Here is a 23,327-nt window from a genome sequence, read left to right as displayed (position 1 = left end):
AAAGGTGTCAATATCCACCTCCAAGCTGAGAAGCAAAACTGGTTGAAGTGATCGCTGCATTTATTGTAAAAAGCGAAGTAGCCACAGGTTTACAAGCAGATGTCCCACAAAGCATGCTCGGGAGGACACTTAAAAATGTGAGCTTAAGGCAACCTCTCCAAGTCACGTCGGGCTTGCGAGGATACAGTTCAAGGACAGTTTAAGTCAACCTGTGCTGGCACAGCTGCACCTCCTGCCCTTGGCTCTGCTCTTCTGCCCTCCCCATCCAGCAGAGCCTGCAGCGAGCTGCGTCAGCCACCGACCTGGCACAAAACGACGCCAGCAAAAAGAGAAAAAAGAAGAGGCCGTGCTCCTGAGGGCTCACTGCAGCAGCAGCGTGGAGGTGAGGCAGGAGCCGGGGACGCAGCCCAGGGCTCGGCCGGAGCACAGCAGCGGGCACGTAAAGCTACATACGTGCCTCTGATCACTGTGGAACTGCTCGTTTTCATCTCCAGGCTCTCCCCCAGCGCCCGGAGCCTGCGGAAAACATGGCATCCCGCACGGGATTTGCAAAAGCCCCTTCTCTTATGTGGCAGAGTGATAACTGAACAGCGTAAGGCAATGCGTCTCCAATGGATTTCAAGCAGAGAAAAGCCTGCACGCTGAACGGAACCTCTTCCCGGCCCACCTGGAGCATTCAGCTCGTCAGCCTTCAGAAAGCCTTCACTACAAACAGCGACCAAACACGATCAGTTCAATTCTTTTAGGTTTCTGAAACTCTGTACAGTTCAGGGAAACCAGAATCACTGGTAAGAGATTCATCGGCACAGTTCTGTGATATATTCATGCTTCACTTCAGTAAGAGGGGATTTCTACCAACGGATTTTACTCTTATGCTTTATGAGATTGAATTTATACCAACATAAACTTCACTCTTACATGAGTGAAGCAGATATCTGCGCAGGAGGAGTGCGTGTGAGCCACACCAAGGCCTCCAACAGGCAAGATCCTACGGCAGGATATTCCTTCACTGCAGCAAAACTTGGATTTATGGCTCTTACTTGATCCTCAGACATTCCCTTCATTAAAGAACAGTGCTGAAAGCATACATACACTTCAGTCAGTGCTTTGCAAGCTTGAAACTAAAGTGAAAAGGTTTTAAGAGCACAGCAATTCACTTGGAGCAATTTTGAAGTGTAAATTTCTACTGGCAAATGGACTCACACAAGTCATTCTTTGTTCTCACAAACTGCTATTAGATATATCAAGGACAAAGTTGTTCCACTTATTTATTTATTTATGGCAGTACTTGGGAAATCGGAGAGTAAACTAAGAATTCCATGCTGCTCTGAAGATGAGAAATTGTTGCTTATTTGGGATACATATTTAGCAGGATGTGCAAGCAATCAGAAATGCAACCCTCATTACAGATAATAGGAGTTGTGTACTTAATTCTCTACGCAGACTTCTGAAAACATGCTCCTGAATTTCTCTGCGCGCTGATGGGAACTGCAGCAGCACAAGATCAGCTAACAACTTGCTGCAGACAGACAAAGCCAAAAGTGCTGCTGCTGTGACAGAGCGGGCTTTAGAAGCAGAGCTCTACAACAGAACACAAAGTGTGCGCTAACCCAGGCACTGCTACGAGAAATACAGCTTGCAAACTCCATCGCAGCACTTTCCTGAAGGAGTACAACAGCCCCCACGGGGCCTTCACCTGGTGAGGGGGTGCTGCAGCCAAAATGCTCCGCTCTGTGACTGGCTCTGCTGCCTTCTCCTTTGCAAACCCTTGCAAATAACACCAGTTGGCTTTTGAAGTTGTGATCGCTCTGATCATGCGCTTCTCATGGAGCGGAGTGAAGAGACACCAAGGAACGAGGCAGCCCCGGAGCTGTTAGCACTTTCTGTTGGTTTTCCACCCAAAGTTTTCCAGCAAGCCCACTAAAATACACCTAACATACAGTCTTTCACAGCTGGAACTACTTGTAGCATCTTCATAGTTTTGCACACATACGTCACATTGCGCTCATTGAGCATTCAAACCAGCCGGTCACCGAGGCATACCAAGTGTGTGCACCTGAGTCACAGCAGAGAGCTTACATCAGGGCTGCTAAATGCAGCGGGACTGGACGAGTTTAGCTTGTCCAGCACAAATGCAACGTGTCACACACATCCAGCACGCAGGGAAGCGGAACCCCTGCAATGCTCCCTGCTCACAGCTTCCATCCCGGCCCGGCCATGCTGGCAGGCTGCGGGCACGCTGATCACACGGAGCAAAAATGAAAGCACGAAGAGAAGCAGAAGCTCTTACCTCTCCCTGGAAACTCTTCAGTAATGGAGCTACCTGTTTGCGCAGGTCCTGGAAGACAGAAGCAAAATATTCCATCAGACAAATGTGAAAGGATGTGTCGTCGTCAAGTTTTCCCTAACTCTACTTTCAGGTCTGGAACACTACTTAAGACGTGGCCGCGTTTTGTGGGAGCTTTGATTAAAGAAGAAGTACATCTAAAATTAAGTTTGAACACTTCCAGCTTGACATATACCTGTATCTGTTGTGATAGTATTAATTAACAAAACCGTACTGATGTTAGGTAAGCACTGAATGTCTTCAATCTCATCACTCAGCTGAAACACTAATGCGATTAGAAGCAAATGCCTCTATCTACCTACACAGCAGCTACACCTCTGAACTTACACGGAAGAAATTCCTACAGATGGAAGCCAGGCTTAAAGAAATATGACCGGACCATCATTCCAGCTAGGAGTGCTGTCATTTTGTACAAGGTCTGTTTTATTTGTTGTTCTCTCAAGATTGCTCGGACTGCAGCCATCAGAGAACTGGAGATAGCCATGCTGAAGATGAGAGCATGGTTTGTTGCTTTCTGTATAACTCAAGTATTTCTTCAGAATTACAACACATTTTGTACTACTAAATTCATTAAAATACTGCCTACAGAAACATCCTAAAAGATTCTAGCATGGTTTTACTCAGCAACCAAGACAAGATAGGACAGCAGAAGCAGTTCTGCCTTCTACAAAATTCTCAGGGGCCCCACTTTTCAGCTGGCTCAGGTCTCATTTTCTTACAAATTCTCAGAAATACCATTATGTGCATGCCAGCAGAATGAAGTCCTGTGACTTTGCAGTGGACCCTCTCCATTCCTCATGCACAGCCAAGAAACTGGGCTCCTGCTTTTCACGCATTCTGATACTGACAGAACAAAGGGGAACGGCTTTAAACTAAAAGAGGGGAGATTTAGGTTTGACATGGGGGGAAATTCTTTACTCAGAGGGCGGTGAGGCCCTGGCTCAGCAATGTGGGTGCCCCATCGCTGGAGATGCCCCAGGCCGTGGATGGGCCCTGGGCAGCCTGAGCAGTGGGGGCACCCAGCCCATGGCGGGGGGGGGCTGTGAGCCCCCTCCAACCCAACCATCCTGTCAGTCTGTGACTCCATTTCTGCCATCATACTCCACCGCTGAGGCACAGCCAGTAACTCCACAGCACATCTACGGCCAGAAAGAAACTGCACGAGGCACAACCCAAGGCCCCAGCGCTGCATGGCTCCAGGGCAGCACTGATGCTGGTTACCCAGGAGGGGTGGTCCCATCAGAACAGTGGGTTCAGAATGCCATGAAAAGTTGGGACGTTCTCTTTTCCAGCGCAATAAGACGTTTACATCCAGAGTCGCGCAGCCAGTTGGACATGAAACCACACACCAAAATACGCAGCACAGGGTTTAGTCTGATTTGCTGAAGGAAAAGCAGGCTTTCAGAGAAGCGGTTGTTGTCATTTAAATGACAAGTGGCAGAGAGAGTTGGAGAATCAGGAGTTCTCGCACTCCCTGAGAGATGGCTTAGGGGGCCCAACGCAAATGAAGCTATCAAAGACAAACGATCGGCCAAATTTCACTTCTTTCGTGGTTACTGCACTACCACACAGCTAATCCCCATCAAGCTGAGGATAATGTCACAGCTTTGTAAGCTCATTCTTCCGTACCAAACCTATAAACGCTTCTGTTTTTACACCTAAACGGTTCCTGATATTTTCTGTAGTGCTTTGGGACAGAAAAAGGGCCGGTGCCATCCGTCTGCACCTCCACCGCCTGCCTGTTCCGCCTGCCCCAGAGCAGCCGGGCGGGTTGAGCAGCTTTCCCCATCTCCTGGCTACACGGGGAGAGCAGGAGGCTTTGCACGTTTTGCAATGCGTTTTCCTTGCAGCCTGATGATGACGACGTTGAAGAAAACACAAAACCATCAGTGGCAAAGTAAACTCCCGCATTTGGGGCCAGGATCTTAATGCACATGGAAATACAAAGTGAGGCACGCAACGCACAGTCAGGACGCTGGTATCCTTCTAGACTTCGTAAAATCGGGGACAGTGACAGCGTTCAGGCAAAGCAACGCTTCATGAAAGTGGACACAGAGGGGGTTTAACCCGTGACCAACCCCAAGTCCTACTGCACAGCTGCAAAGCACCCAGCTCCACTCCCAGAGCCTAAGCACGGCTGTGCACATCAGCACCCATCGCACTGAGCCCCGCAGGGACGTTGTGATAACCACATCTGCCATGCAGCTCAGTGGGCCGATGGCACGGCCAAGGAACACACCTCCCCTGTGCCAGCCCAGCTCCTCCTCGCTGCCCCTGAAGCACCTACAGGTACTTTTAGAATTCCTTCCCCGGCTAAACAGCATCCAAGCTTCAGACAGCTCGCAACAAAGGGAAGTACAAATCAACAGGCAGAAGTCAGGATCACATATGCCACAAGTCACCAGCGAACACTGTGCTGCTGAGATCTCTTTTTGGCAGCTTGGAAAGATTCCAGGTCGGACTTAGTCTCGAAATCCGACATGAACATCAAACAGAATTTTACCTTCATTTTCACTAAACCGAACAGAAAGAAGGACGTTAAGTTTGGGCCCGGGGGAGCGTGCAGGGCCGGGCAGCAGGGACACCGTGTGATTTAGGGTCTGCTCAAATGTGGTGGCCTTTAGTGCCTGGACTGGGATGAAGTCAGGAAAGGAGCCCAGCTCCAGCCCTCACATGCAGCTGGCAAATCACCACCCCCGAGCAGAGCGCCTACAAGGGTACGTGCAATTGAACACTGAAACAAATGATAATTTATCAGCACGATGCACTGACATCTTCCAAGGCTCCGATACAATCGTGTTATCCGCCTGTTCCTCCACGCTGCCCGAGCGTGCTCCGTCTCCCTGCCTGCAGATGATGTATTGGGATGGAGAGGTTTTCTGAACAAGGCTCTATCACAGACGAACTCGATATCTGAAGCAGAGACGATGAATTAGGATGCTGTATCATTAGCTGAATCAAATCTGATAGCTGAAAGCTAATGCAGCCTTTTCCTCTTTTCGGGGGCACAAACAACTAGTTTATATTTTGATTAAACAGCCACACAATGAAATCTGAATCCAAACCATTCTTAACTCCCTTTCCATTCGCATTAAAAATAACTCCGTGGAAAATAAGCCAAGAATAAACCTATGGGAAAAACCTGGGCGACACACGCATCGTTCAGACAACTGCATTACTTCACCCCCTATCTCAATACACGGCGCAGCACAAAGCACACATCAGTGGTCAGGGTACCAGCGCCGTGCTGGTAATTTACTGGAGGTCTGAAGCTGCATCTTCTCATCTCCCCTCAGACTCTCGATCTCATTTACTTCCCAAGCGCTTATCTCTGGATGTCACTACAAGAGCCCTCTGACCCTGGTTTGATAAAGCAGCGCGGGAAGCCGAGCTCGACCTGCGCGCACCTTCATCATCTGCACAACCACCGTGCTGCTGTAAAACAAAGCAAAACCCAAAAAAACGGGCAAACCCCGTTTCCTGTGCCTCGGCACCACAGCTCCTACCATCTGCTCCATGTATCGCCGCCCCGAGAGCCACGCGGGCTGGCAGCCACGCCGGGAATGGCAGACAGAATGACATCGCTGCGAGCCGCGGCCCGCTGGCAGCACTGCTGACGCCATCAGCTCGGCTGTCCCCACCTACCCGAGCCGCCCTGTCACCCATCAGGTGCCCGCTCCACCACATCCCACCCTTTGCATTTCCTCCTCGTTGGCCCACACAGAACGAGGAACTCAGACCTGGCCGAGCACCCAACACCGGGCACGATCCACCAGCCCAAGCCAGCAATGCCAAACCGGCAGCCCAGCACGACACCCATATGGGTTTGCTGTGTGGGACCGCGTGCATCCACCCGATCCATGTACAGAGAAGGAAGGGCACGGCCCCGGGACGAACCCTCATCTCAGCCCCTCTCCCAATGGGCAACGTGCCGGCCCACTGCTGGGGGGGGGGGCTGCAAAGAAATAAATCCACCATCTGCAGTTCCTCCATCGGAAATCATGGGCACACACGTGGAGCTGCACTATGGCAAACAGGGAGGCTTCCTCTTCCATTAGTTTCACTTAGCGCTGCTCTGAAACTGGCATCCCAGCCAGTTGTCCAAACAGGCACCGCGCAGCGGCTCAGATGACTTATTTAATTCCTAAAATATAAGACAAATTAAATCATACGAGCCAACCATTTATTGCTCAAGTCGAACTACGATTTAATGAGATATAAAAGCTCTTATTGCTTAAGGGTGCTAAAGTATTTACTTGAAATCTGATCATTAAGGAATGAATCACGACGTTAACTGTTTTCTGTTACTTTTTAGTTATTTGAATACACTAACGTGCCGGTATTTGCCCGCACACAGAAATGTGGTTTTTTTCAGTGACATTCACAGATACGTTCCCACGTAGCGCAACGATAAATAAAAAATCCCGATTCGCAGTCGCCGAGCGTACGCCGCAGCGCTCTGAAATATTTCAGCTCCCAGATCTTGTGCAAATTCCATTAGCTTTAATTATTTATTAGCAGTAGATTTAGATTACTGTTCTTGACCTATTTTCCGGCGCGCGGACCCACCCAGCAAGAAGTGAGAAAATATTCCATTTGCGAGGGGCTCCGAGCTGCGGGGAGGGAGCGGAGCGAGGAGACGCGCGCTGCGGTTCAGCGGGACACGCTCAGCCTGCGGGGGTCAGGAAGCAGGGCACGCGCTGCTGCGTGGGGAGGGACGCCCTGAAATGAGGCGCCTGGATGCTGGGCAGCATCCTCAGACCTGCACCACCCTGAGCTTGGAGAGAAGCGAGCCCGACAGCCGGCTGCTTGGGGATAGCCCCTGCTTCCCTGCCACGTGTGGCTCCCAGTTGCCATGCCAGCAGCCGGGGGCTCATCCTGCGGCCCCGTGTGCTGCTGGAGGCAGACCCTGCTCCTCCGGGCAGGAGCAAAGCAGAGCATTGGTGGAGGTGTCCCGCGGCCGCGCTGCCGCTGGGGCTGGTGCTTTGCTCGCAGCGGCACTACTCACTTGAGCAAATCTTAATGGAATCTTCGGCTGGCTTCTTCCAAGCTCAAGTAAACCGAAAGCTAACAAGTTTACCCTGGGCTTATGCGGCAGCGTATAAACAGAGCAGCTACCTTCACAACTGTTTAAAGAATCAGCTGTGCAAAAGAAGAACTGTTGCACCCATATATACGTATATATGAGTATGCCTATATATACACACACAGACTATATATAACAGTAAAAAAGATTCTTTTCTTAACCCGACTTCACAAACGAATGCACAGAACCATGCTGAAACCTCGCTGTCATTTATAAACCGGCACGTTAACATCGGCTGCAAAAGACACTGAACAGAAACAATTCGGAACTTTAAAACCGGAGTTGCTAGGAAACTGAAAAGATCATTCAAACAAAAATGACTCAGGTAGGAGAGCTCTGGAAAGAGCCAATTCCAAGCAAATGAAAGGCTGATCACTGAAACCTCGGTGTAAAATGGGGAGCGTCTGAAAAAAGGTAATTATTATGAGTCTTAAAAAATTAACGTGCCTAATGAGAAGCTAATGACCTGGGCCGTGACTCTGCAGAAAAGGCACCTACGAGTGCTGTGGTCCAATTAACAACACCAGTTCAAACACAGACTAATGCTTCACACGGTGGATTTTAAACGAGGAGTATTTAACACGAAACCATAATTGTACTGGTAATTTTCCACCTTCCCTCCACCACCAGCAGAGCTGCGTGTGAATCAGCGCATCTCATCCGAGCTACATGTAGAAGCCCGAACCCGGCGTGCCAGCGTGGGGCTTCTGTCCTGCCACGTTGGGAAGGTGCGGCCACTAAGAATGTTCATGGTCTAGGATCATAGAATCACAGAATGGTTTGAGTTGGAAGGGATCCCCAAAGCCATCAGGTCCCACTGCCCGCAATGCACAGGACACCCACAGCTCCATCAGTGCTCACAGCCCTGCAGCCTGACCCTGGGGGTCTGCAGGGACGGGGCACCCAGCTCCAAAATGACCATGAGGTAGAGCAGAAGAAATTCCCAAATGTAACAATGCTCCTTTAAAGACAGGTGAAGTTTGAAAGAAGAATAATCCTGCGTTAAATATTACAAGAAGGAAAGAGATTTTATCCTCCCAGATCCGTACCGACCGCAGGTGAGTCAGGGCCAGGCCGTGCGCTGACGGGACATCAGATATTGCACAACTTTCTTTCTGCTGACTGTTACTTATCGCACGGGCCGTGTTAGTAACCACCATCACACCCGCATGTCAGAACACAGGTACACGCACTGATCTGGACTGTTACAGCCAGCCTTCCCTTCTGCCATGATTCCAATGCAAGCGTCAATGGTTTTGGGCCGTGGGTGCCCTGTGTGCTGCAGGCAGTGGGACCAGGTGGCTTCGGGGGCCCCTTCCAACTCAAACCATTCTGCAGTGCTACCATTTACTACACGTCATTCAGCACCCCGGCTACGAACACCTCGCAGTCCGTCCAGCTGTCACCCTGCTGACCGACATAAAGACGAAACACGGCGCAGATCTCGTCGCGTCGCTTCTGTAAATGAAGCAATGGAAGAGAAAACAAACTTCTGCTAGCACGGCGCTTCCTGGCCAAGCTCCCGGTGCCCACAGCGCATGTGCCTTGGGAGCGCACAGCAGAAATAAATGCATCATCCAGATGAAAGAAAGCGAAATCTCACTGCAGCCTTCTTCAGCGCGTTTACGGCCTGTTGGCTGAACTTTAGGAATAAAAGACCCACATAGAGCACTTTGGGGCAGCAGCATCTCCTCACGCTGTGATATATGGTCTCAGCCGGGAGCGATTCCCAAATTCAGATGGCGAACTGAGAACTGCTGCGGGGGGATGAGAAGTCAGGGGGAGAAATGCAGAGGACTGAAGATTTAAAAAGGAGAAGAGACAGAGCTGAGCCTGCGCCGTTGTGAGTGCTGTTTTTCCATCACGGAAGGCATGCGAGCCCAGCGCTGAATCACAATGAACTCAATAACAGATTAAAATGAGACATACTTGTGTAATAATAAATCAACAGAATTAATACAAGCTTATCTTCTAACTCAGAAGGGGGAGGTGACAAATTGCACTTAAGGAAAAATAGTTTTACTGTTGCTAGCACAAGCCGAGCGTCTATAGGAGACTGCTAAATTTAGCAAGCCGGCTTTTGATTATAGCAACGGAAATGAATTCAAGGTTTTTTTTTGTTTTTCATTTTTTTAAGAGCCCCAGAACGTTACTCATCTCCTGAACCTCCCACCGAAAGCAGAGCCTTCCGCGCGCCCTGTCCTCCCGCTCCTCCTCCTCTCCCCCTGCTCCCCCGGTTGCAGCAGTGCGGGGACTCGGTGCGGTTTCACAAATTCCCTATCTCTTGGCTGGAGCTGTTTGGCTCTGACAGATGAATCAGAGAAGTCCATAAACGTCTGGAGGATTTGTGCAGACTTTTCCTTGTATGACTATATATGGCAACTGCAGATGGAGTTATCTACCATCACTTCAGCCCAGGCTGCAAACTTTTTACCTTATTCCTAATGGCAAAATTCCTTGATCTGCAGCGCCACGGAATCAGACAAACTGTCAGATAATTTTCTCAAACGTATTTTCCCACTGGTTACATGAATGTACAAGGGATGCAGGACAATACTTGGTCTGGGATAGGTGGAGGTGACTGTTTGGGCATGGTCAACAGCACGGCGGGGTATCTCACAGGTCTTTTCCTGCCCTAACATCCCTGTGACTCTGCGGAGATACTCTTCAGTAAAACCTAAACTACTAACAACTTGTTAGTACTCTGAAATACGTGTGTATGTGCGAGTAAACCAGAGCGAGATGCTATGAGACTCACATTTGCATTTAAACTGGAGGCATGCACCTCAGCAGACCGTGGATGTCTTCCATTACAGCTAACCTGAAATCCCAGTTACCGCCACAAGCACTAACTGGTAACTGAAGAGAAACAGGGGAGGTGCAACCTGACGGACTGACGTACACAGGGACTGACGGAGGAATCCCAACAACGCCTGCAACGATCCCTAAATCCAGAAGAATCTCTTCTTTTAGCTTCTTGCAGTGACCACCTTTCGTACGTACGTTAATTCTTACACTATGCTCCAAGTGTGTCCCAAGCAATGTGATGTGATAACGTACTGAAAGCTTCCAGCCGGATCCAAAATCTGCTCCAGAGAGGACGCACTGAGTCCAAGCGGCCGCCAGCAGCGGGTGGTGGTGACACAGCCCCAGGATGGGGGGGTGGGGGGAGCAGAGAGGCCCTGGCAGCGTCACACAGCCCTCCAGAGCCGTGTGAGATAACTCACTTGTGCGAGGGGTTCACCAAAGCAGGCAACGGTGTCCAACACGCTGTGCTTGACGCTGGTGTCCAACACGCTGTGCTTGACGCTGGTGTCCAACACGCTGTGCTTGATGCTGGTGTCCAACACGCTGTGCTTGACGCTGCTCTTGAAGTTCTCGTTACAAAAGCAGGGAAATGTTTCGTTGCCATGACCGGATGCTGGAAGCACTAACAGCTGTTAGCTCCTACTGCAAGAGGAGGGACAGAATTCTGATCTATTCCATACACTTTCTAACAGTGTGGAGCTTAGGGAAGGACGGCAGTGATTTCTCTTCCATCGTTCTGCTCAATGCTTCTGTCAGCTCTCACTGATACTCCGGAGTGTTACCCATTAAAACCAGCACACCGAAGCACGCGACGCATTCACGAAGTTCATATTTATATATATTTATCCATATTGACAGAACAACGGGGAATGGCTTTCAGCTAGAAGAGGAAGAAATGCTGCGCTCATGGCGGTGAGGGCCTGGCTCTGCCCAGGGCAGTGGTGCCCCATGGCTGTGGATGGGCCCTGGGCAGCCCATGGCACAGGGGCTGGAGCTCCATGAGCTTTAAGGTCCCCTCCAACCGAAGCCGTGCCGTGATGCTGGGATTCTGTATCCACCAGACCATCACAGAGAAGTACTCCATCGTCTTGTCTATAATGGGGTAAAACTTGAAGGCTTGCATTGAAACGGCAAAAGCAAAAGAAGAAAAGGAGGAACACCAATCCCAGTAGAGTGAAAATCATCGCTCATGTAAACTGGAGTACTACAGTACAAATCACGCTGCTTACATTAACTGATCAGGAGTTTCAGCCGATGTAAGTAGGAAGCCAGAGTTAGGAAAACCTACTGCTGAACTATGGAAGGTTAACGGATGGCTGCTCTGCCCCTTATCAGCTCAGCCAACACCAACGGGTGTCAAACCAACCCGGTGACCCACGGAGCCCTCCTGCATGAGGGGAACAGAGCTCAACTCAGCCAGGAGAGCTGCCAGGACCCAGGGGCTCCTCTCAAGGGACACATGTGGAAAGAGTTAAAGCTTCAAACCGCTGTTTCCAACCCCCCCCCCCAACAAGCGTCAGCTGTGATAAGCCGAAATTAATGGCCCCGCGCTGTGCCACTTCAAATGAAAGGGGAAAAAAAATTCTTCGTGCTATTCTAGGTATTTTAAGTTGCATATGAGCGTGGTGCCTAAATATAGACGGCAACAACAAGAGGCGGCATTGTCCCTTTGGGCACATTGAATATTATCTCAGAATTCCCATCTTCCTGGGCTGAGCCTCTGTTCTCTTTTCCTCCCTGTTACTTTTCGTACTTAGCACAGTGTGCGTTAACCCCTGTTTGGTTGCAGATAGGTCGACTTAACCAAGGGTGGACTTGTAAAAAAACAGAGGGGAAAAAAAGAAATCCCGATTCCACGAAAGCCCAAGGGAGATGTCCAGTATCTGCCTGGCCCTGCGGTGCTGTGCTGGTTCCTGAGCACACCACGGAGCTGCGCAGCGGTGAGCAGGGCATCGATGCAAGCTCCTACAGCTTACCGAAACACAAAGCCAAGGTAATATATTTAAGACGCAGAAGCACCTTTTTCTCCAGGCAGCATGCATTTTGTTTTTGTGTTTCAATCAGAAACCTAAGAAATAAAACCAGTGATGACTATTTTCATAGCATCACAGAACGGTTTGAGTCGGAAGGGGCCCCCAAAGGCCAACTGGTCCCACTGCCTGCAGTGCACAGGGACACCCACAGCTCCATCAGAGCTCAGAGCCCTGCAGCCTGACCCTGGGGGTCTGCTGGGTTGGGGGGAGCACCCCTCTCTGGGTGCCTGTGCGGTGCCTCACTGCCTGCAGTGTGTGCAGAACACTTCCCAGGAGCACGGCCGCGCTCACTGGAACCAGCAGACCGCTGCGAGCCTTTAATATTGAACACAACAGGACCTGGCTGACGTGGCTGCTCCTGGCTTCTCAAGTATTTAAATACCTCTGAGGGAAGCGTACACTTGTGCTTAATGTACCCGATGCACTTAGAACATGGACAACACTCCATTTTTAAGCTGGTTTCTATATAAAGTTTAATTTTTAAAGGCATCTATAAATTATCAATGACATCTGTTCTGAAAAATGTCAATTCCTATCCTTAGGTTGGTGGAATCTTTTTGTCTTGTGTAACATCCTCCTCACATTGAAGCCGTGCTAAAGCCCTATTGACACACGGTTTTCAAGTGATACGCTGCTATTCTAGGATTTCATTATTTAGACAAGTCTCGTTCTAATGTAATGACAACATTAAGTAAACACAACTATTTCTGGTGCTCTTCTAATCCCATGGCGATAACTACCAATGATCTTGGAATCACAGAGCCATAGAATGGCTTTGGTTGGAGGGGACATTAAAGATCACGGAAAGATGAGAGCGGCCACTTGGTACCTAAAGGGGCTGTAAGAAAGAATGGGACAGACTCTTTACAGGGTCTGTTGTGACAGGAGAAGGGGAAATGGCTTCGAACTAAACGAAGGGAGATTTAGACTGGACATAATGAAGTTGTTTCCAATGAGGGCAGTGAGGCACTGCACAGGTGCCCAGAGAGGGGCCGTGCCCATCCCTGCAGACCCCCGGGGTCAGGCTGCAGGGCTCTGAGCACTGATGGAGCTGTGGGTGTCCTGTGCATTGCAGGCAGTGGGACCTGATGGCTTTGGGGGCCCCTTCCAACTCAAACTGTTCAGTGATTCTGTGATTAACATCTCATCTTTGTTCTCAAGGCTAACGCATGGGACTTGGTTTTGCCTCTCTTCATTCTCCAATGCATACCAATGCACCCCCTACACTCAAAGCAAGGTTTCAAGAAAGCATAATCTTGAAGCTACTGCTGCACCGAGTGCTCTGGTTCTGTATGAACACATCATACGCTGACACCAGAACTCCCTCCACCATTTGTCACAGGGCAGCGCAGCAGACGCTGCCCGCCTCGCGCTGTAATTGCGCAGCGCTGCCGACTGGATGCCGGAATCCTGCTTCCTGGTCATGGCCAACATAAATCAAAGAAAAAAAATCTGCTCCATTAAATCTATTTGCTCCGGGAGAATGGGGATTTATCATCTTCTAAAACAAGTGGTCAGCGAGATTCAGACGTGCTTAGCGCAGACCTGGATGAACCGGGACGGAACAGGTGAGGCAGTGATTGTGCTTGGAAGGAACCCACAAACAGAAAGGTGCGTGCTGTGCTTATCTCAGTGGGCTGTGGGCTTTCCCCTCTGCACCCCTCGGGGACGATCCCTAACACGTCATCCTGAGGGACGAAAGCAGGAAGGCAGCAGATAGGGCTGCTGGAAAAGTAAATCTGAAGTGGGTATTTCTTACAGGGCCGTCACAAGCAGCGGTCTGTCTACATTGCACGTGGAATAGCGGCCTTGTGTTCAAACAGCTGCAGCAGCAGCGTGGCTCTGCTGGGGCAGAAAAGGGTCCCACGGTGATGCTCAATACAAAAAGCAGTTTGGTTTCACACTTGGGATAAGAACTAGGTCCCAAAGGATAGAAAGGAGGCTTAAATAGCACAGCCACGTAGTACATATGGAAACTAATATAGCTGTATTGTACTGACAGCTTTGGGAGATGTCAAATTAACCACAAACGAATCTCTCCTCTCCTCCCGTGTCTGAACAGGGTGGTCTCATTCTGCTGCTTCACGTGTTGGAGCTCTGCTCCGACATCTAAAAACGCTGCGTGGAACCCACACCCTTCCAGCCAGTCCTGGTGCAGCGCTCCCAGTGAGATAGAAGCTCTCTCCCACGGCTCCCAGCTGCCCAAAGCCAGCCCTGGACGGCGACGCTGCATCTGGTTTCACTTTCCAATAACACAACAAAAATCTCAGGCGCTATTATCTCCGAGGCCCAGCGCGAAGGCTTTCAAATACACTTGGAGAACGAATTAAATGCTTATTTTACACCGAACTGACGGTAAATACTAAAGCGAAACCCAGCTGATCAGCTTGCAGCGTTTTGTGCCTGATTATCTTCCTGAACGACGAGCTTTTGGCGCTCTGGACGGTTGTGCTGGAGGATCAATTTCCTGTTCGCATCAAGGCTGCTGGGGAAATCTTCCATGCATTCGGTTCAGCTGATGTTCGAGGGCTTTGCTCTGCCTTGGACCCAGGACCAGACAAAGACGGGGCTCTGAATGGGTGAGACGGGGGCTGAACCGGAGCTGAACTCTGCTGGTGCTCCCATTGGACCCAGCCATGCTCCGGGCTGTGTGTGCTCAGCCCAGCATACAAACTCTGTACACCACTTCCAGAACTCCGCGTTTTGCTTTTCTTTCTTTTTTTTTTTTTAACGTGCCAGCAGACATTTGTGAGATTCATTCCCCTTCTGCATTTGATACAGCCAAGGAGGGAAATGAGATTCGTAAGCTATAGCCTTCATTCTGTTCCAAAATATGATCCCAGTAGCTAAAAAAAGACATGATTTGCTCCCACTATTGTTCCTTCTGACAGTTCCGTACTGCAGCCAGCCCTTCTGCAGCTAGGGATTCAGAAGTCATCTTTATATACTGTTTACTTCTGCGCTTCCTCCACTCGAACATATGATTTTACGTATTTGTATCGGGGGAGCACAAAGCGAATCGCAGTCGGCCTCTGCCCCGGCGCGGATCCTCAGACAGGATACACGAGGGCAGACGGACGTGGGCTGGGGAAGAGCTGCTGACACGAATAGCAGGCGGGCAGCAAATGGGAGCCCGCGGCTGCAGGAGCCATTTCCACGCCGCATACTTCCCCGGGAACATCACAGGATATAAAAAATGAGCCCGCTGCCTGCGCTTTGCTATCACAGGATCGCAGCACGGCTTCGGTCGGAGGGGATCTTCAAGCTCGTGGAGCTGCGTGCCCTGTGCCATGGGCTGCCCCCAGCTCAGGCTGCCCAGGGCCCATCCACGGCCTGGCACCTCCAGCCATGGGGCACCACCGCTCTGGGCAGTGCCAGGGCCTCACCGCCCTGAGTACAGCATTACTCCCTCCCATCTAACCCAAATCTCCCTGCTTCAGTTTAAGGCCATTCCCCCTCGTCCTATATATATCCAGCTTCAGCCCCAGACAGAAGCAGCGCAACCAGAATTAAAGGCATCTGCTGCTCTTTTATTGCAATTGTTGCCAGCCGCATTAGTATAAATTTGCGGGGTGTTTTAACATATTTTCATTCGAGCTTAATTAATTTTCATCGGAGTTCGAGCTTAATTAATTTTCGCACAAGTTTGAGCTTAATTAATTTTCATAGAACTTTGACAATTTTCTCATTTGTTGTTGAAATCACAACACGAGTTTTCCATATGCGAGGCAACCAGAATAATATCAGCTCGCAGAGCCGTTCTTGGACTTGTTTTTGTATTTCACAACCAAAAATACTTCCAGTGTAAACTGTTAACTGAAGCCCTGACAAGTTTTATTATAAATATTCCTAGCTTTAAAGAGAAATTTGAATAAATTCACTTAGTGTATATTCAAGGCACAGTTTAGGTCTGACAGCTTCAGATTATGCCTCATTTATATGGAGCAGCGATCAAACTCGTTAATATGTGTAAGAGAGGAAGGAGCAGAGGGCCGAGCGCAGCGACATGGGATGCACGCAGCACGAGGACGGCTGCACCTGCCCGCAGCTCGCTGTGCTTGCTCATGGACAGGCAGGCTGCAGCCAAACCTCCTCCTCTGCGGCCTCTGTGCTGCAGTGTGCAGCGCTCAGCACCTTCACGAGGCGCCGCGTGGTGGAAAATCACATCTCCTGGGCCGCGGTCTCCTTGAGGTTCATCTGCTGCTAACACAAGCTGCGCACGCACCGTCGTGGGAGATGATCATCTGCTGCGTGCTACACTAATTCTGCTATTATTCCATTTATTAAAACGTGCTCTCGTGATAATTTGCGCACACCTTCACTAGGAAGAGAGGTGAGTTAGGAGATGGGAACGCAGCACGCCGGCACTGCGGCCCAGAGCGGTGGTGCCCCGTCCCTGGCAGTGGAGGTGGATGGGCCCTGTACAGGCTGAGGGGGGGGCACACTGACACAGAGCTGGGTGGGCTTTAAGGTCCCCCCCAGCCCAACCGTGCTGTGGTTCTGTGGGTCCGGGTCCTGCCTGGGATTTCCTGCTCAGGCTGGGGCTGCGGGCGAGCAGAGGGCACGGAGCGCTCTGTTCTGCTTGGACAAAAGGTCCAGGCCAAAAGGAGAAGAAAATAATAATAATAATAAAAAGAAGGAGCTCGGCTGGAGAAATCCAGGCTAAAAATACTGGATTAACATTTTCATGTGATTTACACAAACTTCAAAGGAACAATGCAGTGATTGAAGACCAGACACGCACAAGTCCCGATTTCTTAAGCTCTTTCTGCAGGTACGGACCCTCCTGATCCACCCTGAACCTTCTGTCCCATCTTCCCCTCATCTGGAACTTCAACCCAGCCGCATTAGGGCAGAATTCTTCATGGTAAGAGCAATAAATAAAGTGCATTACTGGCCCGCAGCACTGACTACGAACCAATATGGGCTCTTGCTCACCTCTGGCTGATCCCACTTCGCTGGCAGCGTACACAAAACCCCTCCCTGCCCAATCCTTCCTACCAGACAATTAATGGCAGCTGGGTCTTATGCTTTCTAATCAAGCCATACCTAGAAGCTACCGACAGAACAACCACTTCTAAATTATTCTGATTGTGATTTTCTCATTACACAAGCTTTAAAAAGCTGGTAGCAGCAAGCTCCACGTAGCACCCTTAAATTACAACCTGCACTCCAGTTACTTTAGACAGGGTTGCTGCTGAATTTTCCTGGTTAAGCCCCATGATGTGAACTGCTAGGAACTGGATCCAGGTAATTTATTAAGCACCAGTTGATAGATTTAGAATAGCATTCCCAATCATCTCAATCTTTTCCGACCTTGGCTGCCCTTGTCAATGGCCACATTCAATTCCAGCCCTGAGTCCCGCGGTTCCTGGTGCTTTATCTGTCAGCAGCAGCGTGGAGCCGGACCAACTGCAAAGGGTCATTTCCTGACATTAAGCCAAAAGGGGAAAACAGGGAAGGCCAGGACTCCTGATGCATGTCTTCACTACTCTGAATATAAGCCATTCGCAGAGCAACCAGAAAAATTAGGGTAAGTAACAAGTCTGATTAATACCATGGCATTCCAGCAACTTCAGATGCTTGAAAAAGTTCTATTTTACCAGGGGTTTAAATCAAGGTGTGTCAAATAACCACGCTCAGGTCCAAATCTTGTAAGAAATACAAAAGTTTGGGGTTCACAGATGTGGGGAGCAGTTCCATCGCTTCTCAGAACGAGAGCTCTTCGGTGTTTGGAACTGAAGGGCTCAGAAAGCTGGACTCGATCACCTGTCTGTGTCTCTTCCAACTGAACTACCCAGTTCTATTCTAGACATGACCTGTGCCGCTCTGAGCGATGAATGCCTTACTCACAAGCTGCCCTGGGTTGCAAGCTGTGCATTTTCAGTGCTCGTTGATGCTGTGCCCTTGGCTGTGCGCTGGGATGGCCGGTGTGGGTTACATGGCACCGACCTGCTCGCCTCTGTCCTCCTGCCCTAAGCGCAGCCTAAAGCAGCTTCAGTCCAAACCGTGCACGGTCATTTTAGCCGGGAACATTTAGGAGTGATAATTCCTCACCAATTCCCTAGACAATCAGCTTATAAAAAGTGCGTTTTTACCGTGGATCGCCAAACGCTCCGCTCATCACCTCACGCCGCCTCCCCACTGCAACAATTACTGAGGAACTCTTTGACAACGCACAAACGAGCATTCAGAGCTGTTACCTCAGACGGAGCGGCCTGGCCTTCACGGGCCGCACAGAGCTGGGGGTGCCCATCCCGGGGGTATGGGGCAGGTGGGAGGGGGCCATGGGCAGCCCAAGCTGGTGCCTCATTCATGCTCTGCGAGCTGGAGGCAAAGCACACCGTAACCCAACGGAGCAGCAAGCCACCGCTGGGCCGTGAGCTGCCCGTGTAACTGCAGGCCTGCTTGTTCCAACCCAACCGACAGGACTTGGGTTTCTCCTCGGGCACCGACGCTGCCTCGCGTGGAGCAGGGAGCGCCGAGCGCTGCGATGCCGGAGGTGAAGGCATCTGAAAGCCAGCACTATGTACAGCGTACACATGGCAATTTGTTACTGTGAAAAACCATCTGTTTCTCGGTATTACAATTCTCAGAGGGGAAATTATAGCTAGCGTTCAACATAAAACATCAATTTAAACCATCAACTATTCATAATTTCAATTCTTTATTGGAAACCAAGGACATAAATGTCAGGGAATAAAGCAATATTTCTTTTATTAACTGTTCCATTCATCTGGCTATTAAATAAAACCAGGACCTTAATAAATAGCATTAGCCTTTGTACTGACAGCCACCCCAACTAGCACCATAATTCTAAATAAAACACATTATATTTCCACTATCTTTTGGCTTTAAAGTAAAAATCAGGACTAAAAGCATTCGCAAAAATATTCTATACGTATGTTTCAGGCGGTGCTGCTGCTGCTGTGTAGTTCAAGGCTTTAAGGAACGACAGTGATGAAAGAACCCCCCACTCTATTTGCACGCAGGATCCCAGCGCCCCACTGCCCCCGGCCACCTCCCAGCATCACTAACATCACCAAAGGACAGGGAGGATCCCGGCACTGACGCTGCACGCCTGTTGCCAAATGGAATCACTCTTTTAATCTCCTGCTCACTGATACCATGTCTGCCACAAAAATAATAGTAATGACAGCAGTAATAATATTAAAGGAGCGAGTGGATGGAGAGCAGGGCAAAGGAAGAACGGCAGCGACGGGGCACGGGTTCTGCTCACAGCACGTCGTCACCCATCACTAGCACAGCACGGCCTGCACTGGAGTTATGGGGCACGGCTGCAGTTTGGCTTTCAGCAGTGACACACAAACACACCAACGTCCCGTTGAGCGGGATGCAATGCGGCGATCCGCTCGTCGTCCGTTTGTCTGGCAAATGAAGGCAGCCCTCCCTGTGCTTGAGTGAGAGCTGCACAGCTCGACTGGGTGTGAGCAGATAAATCCACGGAGGAGCCGCCCCGCGTCCCAGAGGAAGAGCAGCACAAGTGTTCTCCAAGAGATGAGGAGGCCTAAGAAGTCCACAGATCCTCTGCTAATGTTCACATAATTGTCCATTATTCCCCCTTAGGAGCAGCTCCCCTGCTCTCAGCGCTGCCAGCATGGGGTACTCAAGAACACCATTACAGGGGAAAGGAAGCACAACCGTAATCAAAACAATGATTACTCTCACGTTCATTTAAATGCAGAGTGAGAAATGAATACAAAAATATTCACTTGAAAGTGAAAGGTAAGAAATTAACTTTTTCCCCATGGACATCAGAAACGTAACCTCCAAACCAGGGATGAGTGGTACATTTTTTACATCCCTTTGGAGCGCACATTAGTTTCTCCTTCTGCATTTCAATGACGGTGACGGTAATCATTGTTTTGATTGCATCCGTTGTTTCCTTCCACCCAGAATGGTGTTCTTAAGGACCGCACGCTGGCAGGTCTAAGAGCAGGAGAGCTGCTCTTAAGGAGTAGTAATGGACAATTAAAAGTGTTATCAGTGAATCCACGGACTCTACAGGAGCTGCTCATCTCTTCGCTGCACAATTTCTTGCAGTTCCATGTAGAATAAAAACCATCTCGCCAACATTAAGAAAAAAACAGCAAGATTAAAATACAGCTGCCACCGGTTAAACATGAAAGCATCTTCTCCATCCCCTAAAGCTCCTTTATGAAGATGGAACCAGGACTGTGAAGTCAAAAGATCCCCAAACGTTCAGAAATTGGGCTGTCAGCAGAAAGTAACAACGATGCTCGGCTTCATTAACCAGTATTAACCACATGCATCAGCCACAGGGTTAAAACACAGTATGATAGTCCTGGAAATAACTGTGGTACTATCACAGGGAGGAACGAGAGCCAGGCACTGCCTGAGAGCTGGGGTTTTCTCCCAGAAATCCAATCTGAAATCCTCTGTCACGTTTCTTATGACGCCTCCTAACTGCACCTGTACTGCACGCATCACGTAACGAACGCTATTTCAGCACTTGTCAGGACATCTAGTTAACCAAGTTTAATAAGGCTCTTAATTTCCTTGCAGTATCTATTGCTTGCATCCCCCAGAAAGTTATCAATTCTGCCCTCCCACCCCTTGTCTTCATCCATTAGCATCAGTGAGCTTCTGAATAAATGCATATACATGCAGCTCCCAACTGGGTCTCCAGCACGTACCGTCACTGCGTGTTTACATCACCAGATGCAGTAAATTCAATCACAGTGTCAGTAGAGCCACCACAGACTTGACTCTGCACATTTTTAAGGAGTAAAAATCAGGGCAATCAACTTCTGTCACACCTTGTTACTGCTGCCTTCAGGTTTCGGAGCATGTGCTCGAGCACAATGCTGAACAGAGAGCGCCCTGGGATTCTGCTCAAAGAGGAGCAAGCATGGTGCAAAATGCACAATGAGATGGAGGCAGGGAGCACAGGGCTAAAAAACAGAAGGGTTGTCTCAATTATCAACATCTGATCCGAGATTCAGATACCTGTATGTGACAAACTGCACAACGTCTCCGGTCACGACCAATGCAGAACACTATAGAGTAGATTTTATAATGGGAATCTACTCTCAACTCCAAATGGAGAACGTGCAGGGAGGGGTTTGTGGGACACAGCACAATTAAGGACAAGAGACCAGTGCAATTGGTGAAAGTAATGATGGACATAAACCTAGGGGGAAAAGAAGTTAAAAAGACCTTGGCAGCATCTTAAATGAGGCCCTGGCACCAAAGGCTCTCCTGCTCCATAGCTCCATCGTGAGCTCCTCACTGACCGCAGATGGAAGCAGAAAGCCCGAGGGATGAAAGGATTTGGGTGAGACTGCCAAAGACAGGCCTGAAAGTACAGCGTAAACATTTGGAAATGAAATTAGAAGTGTTCCAATACAGAATATGAGAAAACCAGCAAGAGATCCAATAAAAAGCAAGAAATACCTCTTATAAATAAAGGAAGAGTGGAATGACAACCAAGGAGGCTGCTGGCTTACCACAGAGTGGGGAAAGGACACCCAGCAGAGCACAAGGGAGGCCCCAAACCAGGAGCTGCCCTGTAGGGACAGACCTGCCAGCAGAGGCTAACACTGGGAGAAAGAGGCTTACAAACTCTATGCAGAACACATTACAGAGATGTCAATTACAGCACTTAGGTATTTTCTAACTGGCCTGGCTTCCTAAACGTCGTTGCTCTGGATGCTAAAATACCTGAGAGATGATCCAAGACATTATCTGTTACCTTAAAAAGAACCCAGAAAGCAAAGCGTACAGCCCAGTTTTAAAGAGGCATAAAAAAAGAAGGAGATGGATGCTGGACACCCTTACCAGCAACCCAAAAAAACCTACAGAACAAACAATGACCTGCTTGTAAGCGCCTGGAAGAAAACACGTCACTGAGCAATACAAAGCACTTTACACTTTCATACTGAAAAAAAAAGCAAAAAAACCAACAAAACAACCAGGAAAGAAAAAAGACGGAACCCCAAGACTAAAAAGAATTGTGTTTTCTGTAGGAGCAACCGGGTGAGGAACACCTTGGGATCACAGCAGACCTCATGCTGCCGAGGGCCCGGCAGTGCCCTGCTGTTTCAAAGGAGGAAGGTATCACACTTGTGAACAGCAAACCCACACGTATGGGCAATGAGATGTGAGATAATTCCTCTGCCCCAGTGCTGCTGGACACAGTGCTCCAGCTGCGGCCTCGCTGGCTGTGGGTGCTGCACTTCCAATCCAATAGAGCTCAATGTGAGGAAGTGCAAAGCAGTGGAAGCACTGAGGTCTGCAGGAAGGTGATGCTCCTCTGCAGCCCAGCCTCCCCAGCCTGGCTTCTCTACAATACAGAGCATAGGGAAGTCTCCCTGACGAACATGTGGTCACTCCAAAGTGCTGGTTTCCTCTCTGCTCCACACCAAGGCCATGCGTTCTGTAGACATTTAGCATCCTGCTGCGGATGGTCCTCTGTAAACAATAAAACTAAGCAGCCTCAGAATTGTAAAGATGATTTTTTTCAATGCAGCTTGCTAATATGCTTTGCAGAAAAGTGCAACAGAAGTATACACCCAACCTTCATCTTTCCACAGCAACTGCAATGCTTAAGTTTCTACAAGTATGAAGCCATGTCCCATTTTCTCTACCTGACTCTCTGCACTGGTGTTTCCAACTTCCACCACTAAAATGAAAGTTAATTCCTCAAGTGCAATATGAAGCTCATTTGTTCTCTCCCAAACACTCCTTTTTAAAGTGCACTGCACTGCCTGGAGGAAGGCAGATGTCCTAACATTCAGCACCATGATAACAGGGTTGCAGCTTCCCATGTTTTCCTCAAATAGGAAGACTTCTATCTTTAATTGGAAGAAAACCGAACTTGTTTTGAAAGCTGAAATGTTCTTGAATTTGGCAAGAAAAACGGTCTCAATCTATTTCCCAGCGAGTGGGGGGGTCCCATCCCTGGAGGTGTTCCAGAGCCGTGGGGATGCGGCACTGAGGGACGTGGTCATTGGGCACGGTGGGGTGCATTGGGGTTGGACCTGGGGATCTGAGAGGTCTTTTCCAAGCT

General features: G+C 49.4%; 1 protein-coding gene across 2 annotated transcripts in view; it reads right to left on the bottom strand.

Annotated features, from left to right (window-relative positions):
- The window catches only part of CUX1 (cut like homeobox 1), a 176,772-nt gene that overhangs the window by 128,480 nt on the left and 24,965 nt on the right, over positions 1–23,327 (bottom strand). For both annotated transcript variants that reach the window (XM_021415472.1, XM_021415477.1), the window contains exon 2: positions 2,291–2,338. The gene's annotated coding sequence lies outside the window, so the exon portion shown is untranslated. The remainder of the gene's footprint in view (positions 1–2,290; positions 2,339–23,327) is intronic.

The sequence above is a fragment of the Numida meleagris genome, chromosome 18, assembly GCF_002078875.1.
Source record: "Numida meleagris isolate 19003 breed g44 Domestic line chromosome 18, NumMel1.0, whole genome shotgun sequence".
Classification (NCBI taxonomy): Eukaryota; Metazoa; Chordata; class Aves; order Galliformes; family Numididae; genus Numida; species Numida meleagris.
Note: the sequence above shows the minus strand (reverse complement) of the source record. Positions and strands in the feature narration are given on the sequence as shown.